General features: G+C 47.2%; 1 protein-coding gene across 3 annotated transcripts in view; it reads left to right on the top strand.

Annotated features, from left to right (window-relative positions):
- Positions 1-225: 225 nt before the first annotated feature.
- DAAM1 (dishevelled associated activator of morphogenesis 1) overlaps positions 226-15,766 on the top strand; it is a 183,840-nt gene continuing 168,299 nt past the window's right edge. For 2 of the 3 annotated variants that reach the window (XM_050952534.1, XM_050952532.1), the window contains exon 1: positions 236-342. The gene's annotated coding sequence lies outside the window, so the exon portion shown is untranslated. Of the gene's footprint in view, positions 343-15,766 lie in introns of all 3 variants that reach the window. The other variant, XM_050952533.1, reaches the window with a different exon arrangement.

Raw genomic sequence — 15,766 nt, 5'->3', positions numbered from 1 at the left:
AGCCTCCCTGCCAGGCACGCTCCCCTCGGCTGCAGCGTGCCCACTGGGGAAGCATTCCAGCTGGGGCTAGGGGCAGAGGGGGCTTGGGAAGTGTAGTCCCGGCTGGAGCGCGGCCGCGGGCACGGCAAGGCGGCTCCGCACTACAACTCCCAGCTGGCGTTGGGGGCCTACAGGGGCCAGCGCATGCGCAGTTCTGGCCGCCTTGTATCCTATCGGGCCGAGTGGGGATGATGTCACCTGCAGGCTGGCGAGCGCACGGGCGGCGGGGACGGGCGCTAGCGGAGCGGCTGCTTGGGTAGGCAGGCGCCGGGGCTGGCTGCTAAGGATGCCCGGGGTCTGCAGGTAAGGGCGGGCGGCGGCGGTGGCTCTCCCGCCGGGGAAGCGCAGGGGCGGGCTGGGCTGGGCGAGCCCCGGGCGTGGGGGGCTGCGCCGCGCCGGGCTCTCGCTCCCAGCCCGGGGAAGTGGCTCCGCGTTGAACCGGCCGCTCAGGTTGTGGGACCGCGAGAGGACAGCCCCGGGTCCGGGTCCGCGCCCGCGGGTGGCTGCCTGCCCGGAAAATGGCTGATCGCAGGCGGGTTTTGCAGGGATGCCCCTCGCCAGCGAGGCGAGCTTTAAACCCCCGGCTCCTGGGAAGCTGCGGACGGGGGGGCTGCGGGAGCGACCCTCCTGCCGGGCTGGGCGAGCAGCTGGGGCCAATCAACCCCCCGCCTCCTCCGGGCGGCAGCTGCATCTCGCCGGGGGCCGGCTAACAAAGAGGGCAGATGCGAGGGACGTTTCCCTCGGCTCCGGCTTGGGCGCTGCCCCCGGAGCAGTGGCCCGCGGCCGGCCGGTCAAGGTGCAGTGCCGCGGCCAGCTGCACCTGGGCGTTAGGGGCGCATGAGGCGGAGCGGCCAGGCTCGGGCGTCCGAGCTCCATGGGGGTGCGGCACCGGGGCGCCTCGGACCCCCACCGGGGGGTGACACCCGCATGGAGGGGCAGGGGGGTGACTGCCTCTCGCTAGGATCCCACCCGCCGCCCCCACCCTGCCAAGCTCGCCGAGCCTAGGGCAGGGCTGGGGCTTGGCAGCGTCTCGCTTCTGCAGCCAAGTGCCGGTGGCGGCCCCGGGGAAGCCGCTGGCTGGCTCAGGCTGGGCGGAAAAGAGGCGAATCAGGTTTCCCCAGTGGGTGACACTGAAACTGCGGCTGGGTTTCCGCTCCCCGGGCGGAGGGCGAGGGCGCGGGGCTCCCGTGGGATCGAGCTCCTGGGGGCTCGCTTTGGAGCCCCGCCGGGGCAGGCGATCAGCAGTGAGCCGGGGGCGCGGAGAAGCACCTGGGCTTCTGGCTGCTCCGCATCCTGACTAGTTGTCGTCAAATCCGGAGCGAGCTGGGCTGCAGGAGAGTGTGTCTGCACGAGTAGGGGAGATATGGGAGGGGGCGGTATTATGAATCTGGTTGCTATGGTTAATCCTGCAACTGGAGTCTCTAGTATTTCCTCTGGTCTGTCTTTTAGACGGGGAGGGGTATTCTCTTGCTGATAGCTGGGGAGGGTGTGGCTAGTGGGTGTGCCCAGTGCTATGCCCATTAACCTGGAGTGTGTTTCCTACCGTGGGGGTTGACCCCCACCCCTAGAATAGTGGAGGAAGAACAGCAGGGCTGGAGTAAACCGCAGAGCCCTGGATCTGCCTCCCCATTGTACAGACTGTGGCTTGTGTGTAAAGCAGCCTTGGTAGCCAGCTGCCTTCTGCCCCCACTGTATCCCCATGAAACCGGCCAAACGATGGTATTGACATGGCTGCTGGCTCAAACTCCTCACCTTGGCTTGTTTTGGCATCTGTGGTCTGGCCCCTATGGAGCCACCAATGAACCCCCTGCCCGTAACTGGCAACCTTCTGCTGACTGGAGAGGGGAAGCCGCTGAATGAGAGAATAAAAATGAACAGCCAGGAGAGGGGAGAACAGGAGCAGAGGAGAATGGGAGAGGGAAACTGAGCGTGGTTGCTGCACTTGGACAAGTCACGAGTTGAGATGGGTTGGGGGAAGTACACGGTGTCCTCTGTCAGTGGGTTGGGAACCACTGGCCTAGCTTTTTCTCTTCCTCCCTCTACTTACTGCTCCCCTTTAGTTACTCTTGCTCCTTTGGGGGAGTGAGGATGCTATGCCTACCTGTTTCTCTAATGGCATCTGAACAGACATGTAGGGAACATGCATGATACCCCACAGGGTGTTTCTGTTTATCCTCCTGCTGACACAACCACTTACTGATGACTTGTGACAAGAGGAGTGTGAGTTGTAGGCTTTTAAACATGATTTTTACAGACACAAGGTCCAAAACTTGCTTTTCAAATACACTTTTCCTAAATCTCCAGTTGTCTGTCTGGTGGTTGGGACAGTCTGAGATACATACTGTTGCTAACAGAGTGCCAGCATTTATGGAGTATGAGGAAGAGTACCTGTCACCCTGCAAAATGAAAGAAATAAGGTTCCCTCCTCTGAGGACTTTACAGTCTAACTCAGCATTATGGTAGTGTGTGGTGGAGGGAAATAGTGTGCATACTAACTTGTTGTTTGTATTGCCATAACGAGGATATTGTATTGTCATAGACCAGGATCCCATTGTGGTAGGTGCTATACAAAGAGAACAAAAGAGGATCCCACCCCAAGGGACTTACAAACAAAATTATGAAACCCCAGTGTTAGAGGGAGACTGGATGTGTGGTTCATGCATAAGACTGGTGGTCTGGAATCTGCCGCAGATTTGCTCTGTGATCTAGGGTAGTCACTCAAACCATAGTTTTCAATAGTGTCCATTCATTTTGGATGCTCCCATTTTTCAGTGAATAGTTTGACATTGAGGACTTGATCTTTGTTGGCTTTTTTTAATGTTCTATTTTTTAGAGGTGCTGAGTGCCTGGACCCCCAACACCTCTGAAAAATCCTGATCCTATGGAAGTCAATGGCAAAACGCTTGCTTATTAGCCCTAGTGAAGGAAAGATTTCATCCTTAGTGTCCAAAGATGAATGCCTAAAAGTAGTAACCACTTCTGAAAATGCTGCTTGTACAATGTTGGACATTACAGCTTATGTGATAGGGAATGTTGACAGGATGCTGGGGCATAAATAACAAAAACGTTAAAAAGTGGAACTTGTATTCCTTGCTTCCACACTAATATTATATTAAACAACTCAGTGTACCAGAGGAAATCTCTGTCCCACTCACATCCCTCCTCAGTTTGAGCCTTGAACATATCTCCTAGTAAAGCAAAATGCCAAAAGATCTCTGGAGGACGTTAAAGATAGAAGATCCATTGGTTCCAACAAGTCCCACTCTCTCTTGTGTGGCTAGATACCAGACAGAGAGGAGAAAGAAGTGGTGTAGCTGTTGGGGCAATGACCCAGATGATGATAGTCAGAAGAGGGCAAAATTATAGTTGTTTCATTTTCTAACTCGAATCTCAAACCAGTCATGATCCATCCAGATGCCTCAGCTGTCCCATTCTGCCAATTTGTCCTTTAGAGGTTGATTTTGATATTGCATGTTAAATCTCTTGATACTGATTGTTCCAGTTCTTTGTGAGCCATAAATATGTCTCCTTCCACTTTCTGTAAGTGAAACTTACAAACTACATTTCTTAATAGCAGTGAGTTTCTGTAAAGGGGTTCAGTGAAACATCTTCCTGCAAGCACTGAGTTTATCAGTTTCATGATGATTAAATTAGTCCCACTGTATCAGAATCTGTTACCTGAGTCAGATCAAATTTGCTCCTCAAACTGGCAGATTGAACTATGTATGGTATTTATTTTTAAGCCAAACAGACACATCCCATATTACTCTTGATTAATCAATTACAGAAGACTAGGAAAACTCCAAGTATTGTACAAAATATGCAGGTATTGTGTCTGCACTGAATATGTTCTGTTTGCAATTGCCTTATATTGGAACAAAACAGCAAAAGGAACTTCTGGCTTTTCAGTTCATTTTGTAACTATGGCCGTGGTCTTCCAAGGTGCGACTTCAGTGGCAGCCGAAGGCACTCAGTGCTTCATGGTTCTTTGCCCTGCTTGCTCCTGGGTTTATTTGTGGGTGGAGTCAGCCCCTTCCTCTGCTGTTGCGATAGGAAGTCCTTTAGATTCCATCAGCGAACCAGGCATACATCCAGTTTTAGTATCTGATTTAGACCCTGTGCTGGCCCCAGTGAAGTAAACAGGATGGGTAGAGTGTAAAGTAGTGTGGAATTTGTTCCTTAATACTTTAAACCGAATAAAACCAGTCTTGATCTGAGGCTCCTTTCCCCCCCTCCTCCTTCAGTTCACTCTCTGCTAACACTTCTGTGGCACTCTAGACAGCCCTTAGGGCTTGTCTACATCAGAAAGTTGCAGCGCTGGTGAGGGAGTTACAGCGCTGCAACTTAGGAGGTGTACACATCTGCAGGGCACCACCAGCGCTGCAACTCCCTGTTTGCAGCGCTGGCCGTACTCCCGTTTTGTCTCGGGTGTAGAGGATCCAGCGCTGGTGATCCAGCGCTGGTAATCAAGTATAGTCACTTACCAGCGCTTTTCTTGACCTCCGTGGAATAAGCAGGTATCCCAGCATACCTGAGGAAGCCTCCGGTAATCAAGCTGGTCTCCTTCCCCGGCTTGCTCTCGCGTTCCCCGAACCCCGAGCAAGCAGGTCTCCGTCCCTGCGGTTTGCAGGGTGGTTCCGGGAACGCGAGAGCAAACCGGGGAAGGAGACCAGCTTCGCCGCGGTTTGCTCTCGCGTTCCGCGAACCACCCTGCAAACCGCAGGGAAGGAGACCTGCTTGCTCGGGGTTCGGGGAACGCGAGAGCAAAGCGGGGAAGGAGACCAGCTTCGCCGCGGTTTGCTCTCGCGTTCCCCGAACAAGCAGGTCTCCTTCCCTGCGGTTTGCACGGTGGTTCGCGGAACGCGAGAGCAAACCGCGGCGAAGCTGGTCTCCTTTCCCGGTTTGCTCTCGCGTTCCCCGAACCCGAGCAAGCAGGTCTCCTTCCCTCCGGTTTGCAGGGTGGTTCGCGGAACGCGAGAGCAAACCGCGGCGAAGCTGGTCTCCTTTCCCGGTTTGCTCTCGCGTTCCCCGAACCCGAGCAAGCAGGTCTCCTTCCCTCCGGTTTGCAGGGTGGTTCGCGGAACGCGAGAGCAAACCGCGGCGAAGCTGGTCTCCTTTCCCGGTTTGCTCTCGCGTTCCCCGAAACCCCTTGAAGCCGCCCAACAGCGCTGCAGTGTGGCCACATCTAACACCACTTGCAGCGCTGGTTGCTGTAAGTGTGGCCACTCTGCAGCGCTGGCCCTATACAGCTGTACAAATACAGCTGTAACAACCAGCGCTGCAAAATTTTAGATGTAGACATGGCCTTAGATTCAGAAGATGGAAAAGGGGTGTGGACGAGACTGCAAGTCTGACTGGATTATGTTTATCTGCTATTGAAAACACTCAGAAGGTGCAAAGATATTCAGTACTCCACTTCTTGCAAGTCTTGTTTACCTGCTGGTCGGGAGCAGAACCCCTGCAGTCTAGAGTCCTCCAAGTGCCAGGACTTCCTGGACTTTCCTCCCTTTACATGCTCTGTCTATCAGCTGCTGAAAAAACCAGTGGGAACCTGGAAGGGGAAGGAGGGCTATGGAGTGTCACAAGGACAAGTTTGGGGGGTTTTTGGGGAGAAAAGGAGCAGAATGTGTGTAGTTAAACTTATCTTATATTCCCTGATAAATCTGCAACTCTTGTTGGGCTTTTTAGTAGAAACACTTTTACCTCAAAGTTGGAAGCCTTGGAATTGAATAAAGATGCCACATTATTATGTATTTTTTGTGGGGACTGACCCAGATTGATGTGGTAGACTTTTTCTGAGGTTCCAGTTATAAAGGGTTAATGCTTCAGAGCTGTTTTTAATAAACGGTTAGCATTCACTAGGTTGTTTATAACCCCTTCTGTTGATGTGCATATAATCATCTCTAACACAAGCTGAGATGTCTAACATGCTTATTATAACATCTATAAATTTACTAAGCCCATTATGTTAAGGCTCCTTTCATAAAGTGTGGTTCTTTTCCCTCCCTGGTATTCAAATATACACTCTAAATAGTTAGCATTGGTCATTCCTATTTCTCTTAAGTGTTTACAACATAAATTGTCAATCTTCATATCTTTCAAGAGAGTTCTGGGCTGACTTGCAGTGTCAGAATGTCCTTTCCAGCAATGCTTCAAGTATTCATGGGTTTAATTCTTTCATTTGCTACCAGCAGATAAAGTCAAGGCTCCTAACTGTCATCTTGGGCGACTTCTGAAGCCTGCTTGACAAGATTTCTCCAGGCTTCTTTCATAAACGTGGATTTTGTTGGACACTTGGGTTCCTGGCTTGACTGTCATAATTAAATAAATTAACTTTTCCAGGAGTTGCAACTCCCATGAATCAACTCTTAGTGCCATGTTAAGCAAGGTGTGCTTCCTCTGTTGTAATTGAATATGACTTAACCAGAGCTATTAAGTATGCTGTTTAAAATGCACCCCAGATTAAAAAAAAAAATACGATTGTACTTTTTAAAAAAGATCTGCATTTTATTGTTGAACTAAAAAGCTCCAATGAATCTGTTTCCAGGTGCTGTTAATTTCATGCTTTAAAATTCAGTTCATATCCTTGCTGGATTTTTTAAAGTGTGTGTGGTTGCACTTCGTAACAAATAAACGATGGGCTATAGAAAGAGGCATGATTGAATCCTGGGATTGGAGATGAAGCTAGGAATACTCAAAGTTTCCAGTTCTGATACCGATTCTGTCTGGGGCTTTGGGAAAGTCAATTAAACTTGTTGCTTTGGTTTCCCTATCTGTATAACTTAGATTATAGTACTTGTCTGCCACGTGGGGGGGATGTGAGGATTAATTAGTAAGTGTTTTGTAAAGCAGTTAAGTAGGTGAGTATTAGCTTGATTTAACAATTGCATTAGTCCCTCCTCCAGTTGCTCTATCTCTAACATTCCATTTAATGCAAGAAGCCCTAGGGAGCAGATTACAAAACTGTTGGGCTTGATTTGCTCTCCTGCCCCTCCTTGGTATGTGTGGTTGCAATTTGTACAACATACTCTTTGCTAATAAGGAAGAGGGAGGGCGAAGAGGGAGGGAGGTTGCTCACCTTTAGCTGGCGACAGGTGGTATTATTTGTATTACCATACAAATATCTAAGAGCCCCAGTCATAGCATAGAATCCCCTTCTGCAAGGCACTGTATAAAGAGAACAAAAAGACAGTTCCCCACCCTGAAGAGCTTACTACTGAGGTATAAAACAAGAGACAGCAGATGGATGCAAATAGACTGACAGGAGAGTGCAAGGAAACGAGACAGTATTGGTGAGCATGGTAGGCAGTCATCTTTGCACCAGCAGCCTAACAGTTGTCAAGTTTTTTTTTTTTTTTGGATGGGCATCACAGCAAAGAAGAGAGCAGGAGGGTTCTTGGAGGAGGAGGTAGTTTTTTGGAGTGTTTATGGGGAGCTCTGCCCAAGCACAAGGGGCACCGTGGCAGAAAGGTGCTTGTTTGAAAATGTCACAGAGCAGGGGATGGTGACTGGCATCATGAGACAATCCGAGGTAGGAGTTGACATCCTTGATAGTCAATGCGAGGGAAAGGCTTTGAAAGTGAAGATTAGCAGCTTGTGTTTGATGTAACTGAGAGAACCCCTGTATCTGTGATAGGGGAGGAGGGAATGGAAGGCAAGTTGAGGGGAGGGGGAAGGTCAGGTTGTGTCCTGTCAGTTTTCACTGGGAAGAAATGGAGAACTTTTGCAGAGAGAGTGAGTGGAGGCAGGAGGAGGAGGTTGGGTGCGGGGGGGTATGTGGAGGGGGGGGGTGTTTGAAGACTAAGTTGCTGCAGTGAAGAGGTATCTGGGATTCAGTTAAACTGGAGAGGCAGAGCTGTGTAGCGAGGGAGGTGACAGCACTGGGGGAGGAGAGGACGAATATGCCATGGAGGAAGTTAGCCTGGTCACAGGATTTCTGCCAGAGATGCTCTGCAGAGCATGAGCCAGAGTGAAGGAGGTGGGTGTTGAGGACAAATGAGGATTGGCAGGGTGGATCTTGTCATGGAAGAGAGGGGTAAAAGAATCAAGGATGGAGGAGGAGTGAAGCATGGACAGAATCAACAACCAGACTGGCAGAAGAAAGGGAGGAGAGGGCAGAGAGCAGACAAGAAGTCCTCAGTGTGGTGGACTGGAAGTCCCAGAATGGCCAAGGGACAGAGGGGTGTGATGTGGGGGTGACGGGTGTTGCAGAAAGAGGGACTGGTGATGCTCAGGGAGGGGAAATGCAGCAAGTGAGAGAGCTGTGTGTGGGGGTGACCAAGTCGAGTGAACAGTCCTGTTGGTGAGTGGGAGAGTCAAACGAAGAGGTGAGGAATGAGGGGATGTGCAGTTAAGATGGTTTATCGACATGAAAACTGAAGTCACTGAGGATGCATGTGGGAGATTCTGAGGAGAGAAAGAGAGAGAGCCCCAGGGATCTGAATCAGTCAGGAAGGCTGATGGGGAGGAGTTGGGTGGACAGTACGTGACCACAACATTTGCCCTGTTACCCTCCCCTAGGGATTCAGCCAGTAGAGCTGCCAACTCTCATGATTTTATTGTAGTCCAGTAATTTATTTTTTTTAAGCTCCAGCTCCTGGAGTCCTGTGACTGTGAGAATTTCAGCTTTCCTTTAAAAAAAAAAATTAAGCTTCTAGCCCTTATGGTTACAGAGAGAAACCTCAAGAAAGAACATAATGCTCTGTAAGCATTCTGCAACCTGAAGGTAATTGAAAAGAACTCAGATGTATTAGTGTTTTGTCTTAAAAGCCATGAGATTGTTAAAATCTCATGATTATTGGAATGCTTGGGGTTGGCAATACTGGGCTTTAAACTGCAGTCAGGCATTGATAGGTCGCTTTGCAGAAGCTGTGTTTGAGCAGGAGGGAGGGAGGAGATGCATCGAATGGACGCAGCATTCCAGTGTCTTGGCCTTGCCCACTCCAAGTGCAGCACTTCCTCTTGGACTCTCCAGCGTTGCGGGGCTCTGGTGACCTTTGCACCTGGGGGCGTGGAGCCCATTTTTCTCATCTGAAAAAGAATAGAGAGAGTAACACAGTGGCGTGTGGATTTCCCTAACAGCCTTTTCATACTCAGGGTTTGTGTACACTGGCATTCAAACTGTTCACCAGCTTCCCTGGAAGACCGCTGCTGCTTTGCGCCCCCAAATCACTGCCCTGAAGGCTGTGACCGCAAGAAAACCCCATGGCGGCTGCATGCAAGAAATGCTGCTCTAGAAGCAGTGTTTACGCTCCCAGGCAGTTAGTGCTTGGCAACCAGGTGTCAGGTATCGTGAGCAGAAGGATGGTGCTTGGAAATGCAAGAGTCTGTTTTAAACACCAAGCAGTGGAAGATTTTAGGGTATTGAAACATTCGGAGACTTTAAGACCAGAAGGGATCATTAATGATCAATTAGCCCGGCCTCCTGTATCAAACAGGCCAAACCATTTCACCCAACAATCCTTGCATCAAGCCCATACCGTGTGGTGGAGCTAGAGTGCTCTATTCAGAAAGGCATCCAGTCTTGATATAAAGACTTCAAGTGATGGCAAACCCACTACATCCCCTGGTAAGCTGTTACGCTGATTAGGTATCCAATGGCTTAAGGGGCAAATTTTTAATCTCTAGTTCAAATTTCTTCCTTCGGTTGCTAGCTGCTGGGTCTTGTTATGCCTTTGTATGCTAAATTGAGGAGTCCTCCGTTGTTGGAAATCTCCCCACTTATAGATAGTGGTCAAGTCACCTCTTAACCTTCTTGATAAGCTAAAGACATTGAACAGCTCAAGGCTCACTATAAGGCAGGTTTCCCAGACCTCAGTTCATTTTTGTAGCTCTTTTCTGAACCCTTTCCGAATATTTTTTTTTCAATGTCTTTACAAGCCTCAGCAGCCATTACCTCTTGCTGAGTATGGGTGCTGTCATAGTGTGGCTAAAGGCCTTCGTTACAGGCCCTTCTGCATGGCCTTTTTGGAAGAAATGGCATCTTCCTCCAAGTATTTCTCAGCACACCTACTCCACTGAATGCTCTTGGAAGGAATCCTAATGGGAGAATTCCACTCCAGGGGAAACTGAGGTCCAGTGCATGAACGGGGCCTTACAAATTATTTAAGAGCAATTTGCCTTGTCAGACAAGTGGCTTCACGTCTTGCTTATCAAAAGGAATGTAGATGGCAATACTTAACTATGCATATCTAGCTACTGGATGGTTAACTAAATCATGTATTCCATGTTTGTACTGGTTAGTGAGCTTCCATTCAAGCTTGTTGATCCAAGTAGTTCCTTGCCTCTCACAGGAGGTTTGAGGCTAATTAGGTAAAGTTAATTGATATCACAGACAAATCTCTCTCTTTACAATGAAGTACGTTCTGTGAGGTCTAACCTCTAGCACCCATTGAAGTCAATGACATATGTTGTCCACCAGCATAAAGGGGCAGAAGATGGAGCCCATTGTGTTTCACTGATCATAGTGTGGTGTGCTCCAATGAAAAATAAGGCTGTCTTTCTGCATCTGTGCCCACTGAAATACCGAGACTGGCTAAATGCTGCCCCTTCCCATGAAGAGAGACACTTGAGGTGAACAGGAGAAATGGGGTTACCTCTTCTAAACTCTACTGGAACCTTCTGGTATAGGGACTCTCAACCACTCCTTTCCCTGCTGCAGAGGTAGTAGTGAAAAAGACATGACTAGGACCTGGTATCATGCTGACTTTCAGCTGAGGTTTTGTCCATTTAGAATTGTGTCTAGGAGACAATGTCGTGCCCTGCCCCCAAGTCAGTGGAGTACAGAAGAGAGCTTTGATTGACCTTGTCACCATGTCCCTGTGTTCTACTCTGTGCAGATCAGCCGTGCTGCCTTCCCCTGGATCTGGCGCATATTTCCCCAAAAAGATGGTGTCTAGCGTTTCCACTGAGCTCTCTGCTAAGATTGAATGGACAGGACAAAATATTACTACCCAGCATCCTCTTAAACTCAGCAGAACTTCCTAAGATATGTCAGGATTTTACATAGGGAACTGCTGATGCTTATTAGAAAATACCACTAAAACATAATAGGGTATGTCTACACTGCACTTAGATACTCAGCTGGCCCATGCCAGCTGACTTGGGCTTTCAAGGCTCAGGCTAGAGGGCTATTTGTGGTGTAGACATTCAGGCTCGGGCTGCAGCCTGAGCTCTGGGACCCTCACTACCTTATGGGGTCCTAAAGCCCAGGATCAAGCCCAAGCATCTATACCACAATTAAACAGCCTGTTAGCCTGAGCTCCGAGAGCCCACATCAGCTGGCAGGGTCCAGCCACAGATGTCTAATTGCAGTGTAGACATACTCATAGCCTGCCTCTCTGCTATACTCAGCTGGTTATTTTGCATCTCTTCCTGCTCTTCATACAAATGTTGCCTGCCATAAACGGGCTCTTCTGAGTTAATTTCCTTCTGCTGCTTATTTTTCACCTGCCATTTACGTTTGTCAGTGACAACATAATCATCTCCGTAGCAATTGAGTGGAAAGTCATAAAGCAGAGACTATGGCTTGAGATGGGGAATAAACCACAGTGGGAGGAAAGCACGTGAAAATAGGGCATATGAACTGCTTACATTGTCGGGTGGCGGCTAAGTTTCCCGTCATGCATCAGCAGTCAGCCTTTATTATTATGCAATATTTGGACAGTGTGCCAAAGGCTGTAAAGGGCAGAGCTGCTTCAATATTATCCATAGAATTCTCTGGGCTCCTTCACTGGTCCATGCTAAAGCAACCCACAGTGGGAAGATGAGGACTGTCCCGGACGTGGAAACATGAATTGCTATGGAAATGGAATGCATGAGAAAGTCAGGATGAAAATTACTATAGGGAAATATAAATTGCTTAGCCAACTCTCAGCCATCCTGAGGGGCATGTCGGGGGGAGGGGTGGTTGATGACAAGAGCCCAGAGCAATCTATGCTTGATGATCTTCTGATGTAATGGCATTCAGGTTTTCCATTACAAATCAGCATAGATTAGAGCAGCCTTTAGGCTGCTAGAGGCCAGTTTGGCTCCCAGTCAGTCCCAGTATTGGGAAGGCAGGTCAAAAGGCAATTTGGAGCTGCTTGGCCCCACCCGCATGGAGCTTTGCTGTGGCACAGCAGCCGAGGTAGTCCTGCATTTTGAATGGATGGCTGCTTGTAATGTTGATCCTTTCTGGTCCAAACACATTTGGGTGATGCTACCTTCCATCACGGACTCTATGCCATCTAACTTGCTGCTGTTCTCTAGCTGTCACCTATTGGCTTTTCTTTGCAAACATATAAGAACCTAAAAGAATTTAGTGCTGGTCTCAGGGGCTGTGGCGTAATCCATTTGTCTGTCTGGAAGGCTGTCTGAACAAGCATGTCTTGTTTGCCCCTCCCCACCTCCCAGTAAATGGGTGGGACTTAAATGAGCTGTAAACTCTTGTGTGACCCTATGAAACATCTCTGCTAAAAGTAAGGGACATACAGCTAAGGGACGTACAGCTGTTTCCTTCAAGGATGCTTGTGTGTATGTAAGTGGCTGTAAATCTGTTAATTTAAAGACATCTATTCCATGACTGCCAGGGACCCCTCATTTTAACATTCCTTCATGTTTGCTGTTTTTGCTCTTTGGTCGGCACAGTGTTATCTCCTGATCTGGGATGAGTGCAGGCTTGTGTGAGGAGCAAATGTGTCCATGAAAATGTGTGTACCTTTTTCAGGCCCACTTTGATGGAAACTCTGTGAATGCAGACACTTTACTCAGTGCAGTGCCCATGGAAGAGGGACTGTTTGAACTATACTAATCCCTGTTGTCTCCAGAACAACCTTGTTTACAAGAGATGGTATTTAAATGTGTATCCTGGTAAAATATCTTACGTAACTGATTTGCGTGCTAGACACCAGTGTGTGCAAGTGTTTGATTTTAAAACCAAACATGTTCTCGAACGCAGGAGGTTAGTCCACATACCTCCTTCCTTGTTCTGAAATATATCAAGACATTTTTTAGGAGGTTGAAGGCTCTTCTGGGCGTATTGTTCCATTTTTGAACTCCCAATTATTTTCTATGAAGATTGTCTGCCTGGCAAATTGCATGTGAAATAACTGTGGCTATGAAACCACCAAAAACTCAACTAATTGCATAGGACAAAAAAAAGGAAAAATTTTTATAGCATATTAAATACTGTAATCTGTGCAGTCAACTTACTCTCTGATCCATAGATGGAAACCATTTTTTTTAATATTCATAGTTTTCTGGAACTGACTTTTGTCGTAAATGCTATTCTTCCATTTGTGAGGCACAACATTTCTTAACCCACAAATGGAGCAAAACTGCATGTAATTGTTTAAAATTACATGAGACACACAATATACCGAAAATCAAATTATATAATCTTTGAATTAATAAAGCATATAATTTCAGAGCAGGAAATGGGATGTCTCCTCAGATAACACATTATGCCCTTATGAGAATCTTGTAGAAAATGGTAACCTTTCTGTAGTTTGAGATGGCGTATGGCTTTTTTTGGGGGAAAAAAAGCCTTCTCTAATAAATGTATAGGAATTGTATCCCAGCTATACAATTTTATAAGGTGACTGAAAAATCCCATAGAAAAGAGATCACTTTCTAAACTCTAGTTTTGTGGGTTTCCATAGAATCCTGCAAAGTTAAATCATTGTTAAATTCTATAGGACTCTTCCATATGGCTAGAGGCTCTAATAAATCATGGTACTGTTATTCTTTCTCTAATATTACATTAACTGGAAGCTAATATATTTCTTCTGTTTAAGTGATGTGCCGAGGTTGGTGCATATGTTACCCCAGTGCTTGTGAAGTGTTCTACAGAGAGCTGGTTTGGAAAATGGTGGTGGTTTTCTTTCCCTACAGAAAATGTTGACTCTCTTCCCCCACCTCCTCAGTGAAAAACTGAAATATTTCAACTGAAAACCACAATAGTTTGATTTGGAAGTGCTGCTTCAGTGCATTATGGGAGTTGTGGTTCAGTTGTCTTATGACCCCATTCTGTATGGGCCAAGCTCCCTGGTTGGACTATGTGTCTGCCCTGTTGGTGAGGGGAAGTAGTGTGTAATGGACTCCCCAGCTGGATTGCAACCACCAACTAATAGAGGAGAATGGGGATACAAGACAACTGAACTACAACTCCCATGAGGCACCATGGTGGCATGTCTGATTCAGATATATTTCAGTTTTCATATGTTTGGCTTTTTGAGGAAAAAATAAAATTTTTTTGGCAGAAAACACACACTAACTTGTTGACTGTGAAGAGCGTAACTCGGTTGAAATCCAATTTTCTATCTAACAGTTTCAACAGAAAATTTTCAACAGCCCCATGTGCTATACTTGGCACTGCTAGCTTCATGTTGGGCCCTGGGAACCCTGCAAGGGGGTGGGTCTCTGAGCTCGAACATCTACACAACAACTTTTAACCCACAAGCCCAAGTCAACTGACTTGGGTTTGGAGACTTGGTGCCTCATGGTGGTGGTGATAGTGGTGTAGATGTACCCAGTGATTCTAGGCTATTTCACAGCAGAAAAGAAGTCATAATCCTCACCCAACACCCATTTCAGCGTATTTGCATCTTCACTGCTTTTGCAGCCCTGTCATTTACCTATTGTATAATTTCTAATAGGCAATTATGAGAATGGCTTTTATGTTCTTATATAAATCACTGTACAGCAATTTGTGTGGGTGTGGGTGCCGGGGGAACTGATAGTAAACCTCCCACTGTGTGTGTTTAAGAAATTTTTATAACAAAACCAATACTTTTTGAATTATATAAAAACTAGGAGTATTTGCCTCCCAGGAGAGAGAGATTCCAGGGAGCTGGGGGTTTAGGTGGCATATTTGCATAGAAGCAGAGTGTTCTATCTATCTCTCTGCATTTATACTCACTCCCATCAACCATCATAGCATTTCATCACCTTACGGTCATTGATAAATGTAGCCTCTAAGCACCCCAATGCGGTAGGGAGAGAGTGCAGAGGGAACTGAGGCATGCATCGCTTAAGGGCCTGCTCCAAAGCCTATCAAAGTCAATCGGGTTCATTTCCCATTGGCTTTGAACAAGTCACGCAGGACCTGATCAAAAGGCGCACAGGCTGAGAAGTGGACCCATATTTCCTGAGTGTCGTTTGTTTGACATTACCAAGGGAAAACGTGCATCTAGTTGAGGAAATGTCAATTTGCAGTGGAAAGTATGGGAGGCCATCTCTTATTAAAATGTAACTTTAAAGAATTCTCATTAGCTATTGTTTAAAGAAACTGAAATAGCTGTTCATTAGATGTAGCCTTCATTAGGTATAGTGTATTTCAAATGTGAAGCAGAAGAGACCGAGCAGTTTTCTTTTCTAGCGAATCTGCTTTTTAAAACACACAGTTGTCTTGTTCCTAATTTACTATCTAGTAGCTGTTACTCGTTTTAAGGAGACACACAGAAATGTGCTCCTGAAATATTACATTCCTTCTAGCATCTTTCTTCTTCAGTTGGATCTTACAGAGCATAATGGGCAGATTAACAACTGTATGTGTGGAATAGCCCATCTTTGTGCAGGTCTGGCTAAAAACCAATTAAGTTTATCCTGATCTCTAAATAAGATTTTTGTCAAATGTCTTTATCCAACTGCAGTGTCACAATCCACTAGTAGTTAGAGGGATTAAAATAGCTGATGATGTAGACTGTATGCTGGATAAATATAGAAGCATTTAGTTCTGGGTGAGAGT

Source organism: Gopherus flavomarginatus, chromosome 5 (assembly GCF_025201925.1).
Source record: "Gopherus flavomarginatus isolate rGopFla2 chromosome 5, rGopFla2.mat.asm, whole genome shotgun sequence".
Lineage (NCBI taxonomy): Eukaryota > Metazoa > Chordata > Testudines > Testudinidae > Gopherus > Gopherus flavomarginatus.
The sequence above is the reverse complement of the archived record's forward strand: the minus strand, read 5'-3'. Positions and strand labels throughout refer to the sequence as shown.